This window comes from Bos taurus, unplaced genomic scaffold (assembly GCF_002263795.3).
Source record: "Bos taurus isolate L1 Dominette 01449 registration number 42190680 breed Hereford unplaced genomic scaffold, ARS-UCD2.0 Leftover_ScbfJmS_36, whole genome shotgun sequence".
Taxonomy (NCBI): domain Eukaryota; kingdom Metazoa; phylum Chordata; class Mammalia; order Artiodactyla; family Bovidae; genus Bos; species Bos taurus.
Window position 1 is genome coordinate 1 of NW_020191670.1, and position 3,719 is coordinate 3,719.

A 3,719-nucleotide genomic window follows, 5' to 3' on the forward strand; every position below is an offset into this window, starting at 1 on the left:
AAAAATATTATGTAGCTCTGACTCCATCACTCGGTCAGTCATGGGAGGAGTGATTACCTTCGCCTGCCCTGTTCTAGACAGGGATGTGGTGACAAGACAGATGAGAAGTAGCATCAGAGCTGCCAGTGGAACAGAACAGGGGGTGGGCTCCCTTCCCCTCCATGCCCTGGTCTCTCTCCAGAGCATGGGGTGGGCTCCCTTCCCCTCCATGCCCCGGTCTCCCTCCATCACCACCTCCCCAGAGAAGAGGAGACCTGACCCATTGCCTCTCCCTGTCTCTACCACAGTCCCAAGCAAGCAGAAGGGCCAGAGCCCCACACTCACCAACAGGCAGTCTGCTTGCTGCATCTCGGACTGGGCGTTGTCTTCTGTCAGCTTCTTTTCCTGCCAAGGGACCAGAATGGAAAGTCAATCTCCATTGGTCAGCCTGTTGTTGTGTGCATGGTCCAGAGCCCCAGACCTTCCTGGGGACATAAGCGCCAGAAAAGGGCCTCGAAAAAGCAGGCACTGACCCAGGAATCACAAACCCACAAACCCCTAAGCTTCTAGCGGGAGACAGTGGGTTCTCCCTTCCCACCTACACCTGTGCTGTGCCCCCCAAGTGGGCATAGACTCAGCACATCTAGGCTCTGATGATGGCACCCAGACTCTGGTGTGATGCTAAGGGGAACTGAGCACCCCTGCCTGACACCCCCCACGCCCCAGGGCTACAGAGTGAGGGTGTTTCAAACAGTAAGGACAGGGCCAGCGCTGCCAACCAGCCTTAGGACAGCTCTCAGCAGGCCAGTCTCCCTCCTACATTCAGCCTAGAGCCCCCTGGCCAGTTCAGAGGTCAGGGACAACAGCATAGGACAAACCAGAGACCATGTCCACCCTGGGCTTTGTTGTGATGCAGTTACTGAGGGTCTGAGGCCGCCAGATGCTGGAGAAACCGATCACCTTGTGCCAGCACTCATTAAAGGGACCTAGGAGAGAAGAGAAATCCACTGAGTGGTGGCGAGGGCACTCTTGCTGCACCTCCCTTCCTAGGGACAGGGTGCAGGTTGGGGGCTCAGACACTGAACAAAGAGCCCTGGGCCTGTGACTGCAAGCGGGACATTCTGAATCTGGAGAACCCTCAGGGAGAAGAGAGGAAGAAAATGAAGTAAAATGAAACCCATGTAAAATTTCTGTGCAGTGCTACTGAACCACCCTCTTCTGCCTCCTCCCACCAGACTCGGCCAGGGGAAGAGGGGACCGTCAGCTGAGTTGGGGCCCGATGTGATCAGTTTTATAGGACCAGGTGAGGTGGGAGAGGAGGGGTTTCCTGGGGAACAAGATCAGAGACAAGCCAGGAGGAATAGGAGGATTGGGGAGATGGAGGAGGGAGCCAGCACCTCCTCCTTCTCTTCTAGAACCTCACCTTTCAAGCAGCACCATACCATACATCCGATTAGGACAGCGGTGATTACAAGTCCAATTACAATTATTGCAATCATCAGCCTTGAAGGAGGGCCTGAGGAGGGACAGGGAGTAATGGGTAGTCTCTGGCTCATGGTTGGTCTCCAGGAACTGGAGCCTCCCATGGGCCGGGGTACCTGATTCTTGGTCCACACAATTGATGTTGCCAGGGGGTACAGTCTATAACCATGATCTTCCCATCAGGGCACCTGGGTACAGACACAGGAGGACCCATCAGGGACAGCTGGCTGGATGAGGAGAAAGAGGGGGCAGCCTCCCGTCCTGGGTCCCCTGACAAGACAGTGGAGGGAGACAGGCTCTTGCTGTCTGCAGGGGAGGGTCCCCTTACCCCCTCCCTGGGCGGAGAAGGATCCAGGATTGTGTACTGCGGCCCCCAGGCTCCTACTGAGTGTTCAGAGCTGTCCTTCAGGAGCTGGGCTTCCTCTGAAAGGCCCTCCTGGCCTCCCTGGGCTGCAGGGAAGCTCTGTGAGGGCAAGGGGGGGCCTCGTCCAGGTCAAGGGTCAGAAGGGTGTGGGTACAAGTTTGACTCATCCTCCAGTCAAAGTTGAACACGAGGCCCTCTCATCCACCTGTTGACTCTTCCTACCAATCTCAGCCAACACTGGAGCATCAGAGGACAGTGAATTACTATTGGCCCCCAAGTCCCGAATAGGAAAGATTCAGGTGCTACTGGGGAACAAGGGGCTGGGTGTGAGTCCTGTCGAGTTGGCTCTGGTTTTATAGGAACCTTGAAGGAGCACACACGTGGCCTCCTCATGACTTCTGTCTGCTGTCAGCACTTCGGTCTTTCTAGGCCCCTCCCGAGGAGACGTGGGAAGGGGCCACTGGGAAAGCCGTGCAGGACAAACAGTGGTGGTAGGGAGCACTGCTGCAGGCTCAGGAGACCCCACAGGCACAACGAGCTCTGGGAGGTGGGAGGGGCTTCACGGAAGCAGGAGACAGAAGTGGGTACAAGGAAACTGGGGTCTCCTGTGGGTTGGAAGCCCCCTAGGCTCCTGTGTCTCACCCCGGTGCTGCATTTTTGACAGAATTCAGGTGCATCTTCTCCACGGAAAGTGCCAGGTTTGCACTGACACTCAGTGTCCTTGGTCGGGGTGCAGCGACTTTTTTCTTCTTCTCCTAGAGACCAAAGATAAGGTTTTGAGGGTGTGTTTCCCTCATGTCTCTCAACCCTTCTTCACAACCCAGATCTCCATCCACTCAGTTCAAGAAGTAATTCGGAGGCTTGCTGGGTGGTCCAGTGGTTAAGAATCCGCCTGTCAAAGCAGGGGACGCAGGTTCCATCCCTGGTCTGGGAAGATCCCACATGTTGCGGGGCAGCTAAGCCCGTGTGCCACAACTACTGATCCTGTGCTCTAGGGCCTGTGCACCACGATGAAAAGCAACAAGGAGTAGCCCCCTCACCACAACTAGAGAAAGCCCTTGTTCCGCAACAAAGACACAGAACAGCCAAAAATAAATGAATTAATCTTTTTTTAAGTAATTTTGTGGTCATTTTCTGTGGCAACACACATAGACCATCCATAGAACAGCCACTGTTCAGGCGTCATCAATAGAGGCATAAAAGGGACTGTGCATCATTACGGATTGCATCAGGGTTGGGAAGAGAAATGAGAGAGCCCAGAAAGAAGTGGGCTGGGGTGAGGTGTAATCTGAGACACTGTGGATGGAGAGGAACCCTTGGATGATGTCTCAATGGGTGATGCCCTGCCTCAGAGGCAGAGGGACCTCAGGTCATGAAGGCTGAGAGAGCTGAGACCCCAGAGCAGAGGGCATGGCGCCCACAGGAGCCTGGCCAGGATCAGACACATGACACAGCTCAAACCCAGCCCTGCCCCACTCCCCCAGGCCTTCTGCACTGTTACCATCCAGCTCCCTCCATCAAGGGACAGGTTATTCCCTCTTTCCAGCTGTGTTCTGAAAGACTTCCTTACCAGTTGGCATGCGTTATGCAAATAACTTCTGTTTTCATTATTTTACTGACCTAAGACAAGATGAAACCTAGCTGGGCTGGAAATCAATCTCTGACTCCTCGTCCCATTTAATCCCATCTCATCACCCAGCACCCTAACTGCAGGCATGGGGACCACAGGTTCTGTACCTGATTTGCAAGTCGTACAAAGTAAGCAAGAAGGAGGGTGTTTGAATGACTGGTGTAGTCTATCCATCGGTGCATGGGGCACAACCTCTAATGGCTTCTTCCATATAGAATCCTGGGAAGGAAGGGAAAAGCTGGTGAGTAAATCCCCGCAGGATTC

The 3,719-nt window shown here is 54.5% G+C and overlaps 1 long non-coding RNA gene across 2 annotated transcripts; it reads right to left on the reverse strand.

Moving 5' to 3' along the window:
* Positions 1-350: 350 nt before the first annotated feature.
* LOC112445701 (uncharacterized) lies at positions 351-1,610 on the reverse strand. 2 transcript variants are annotated; one of them, XR_009493745.1, is made up of 4 exons: positions 1,578-1,610; positions 1,403-1,495; positions 865-965; positions 351-384 (listed from the first exon to the last, which is right to left on the reverse strand). It is a non-coding gene; the product is annotated as an uncharacterized lncRNA (long non-coding RNA). The 2 variants fall into 2 exon arrangements; XR_009493744.1 differs by having other exon boundaries at positions 352-384; positions 858-965.
* Between the last annotated feature and the right edge of the window lie 2,109 nt (positions 1,611-3,719).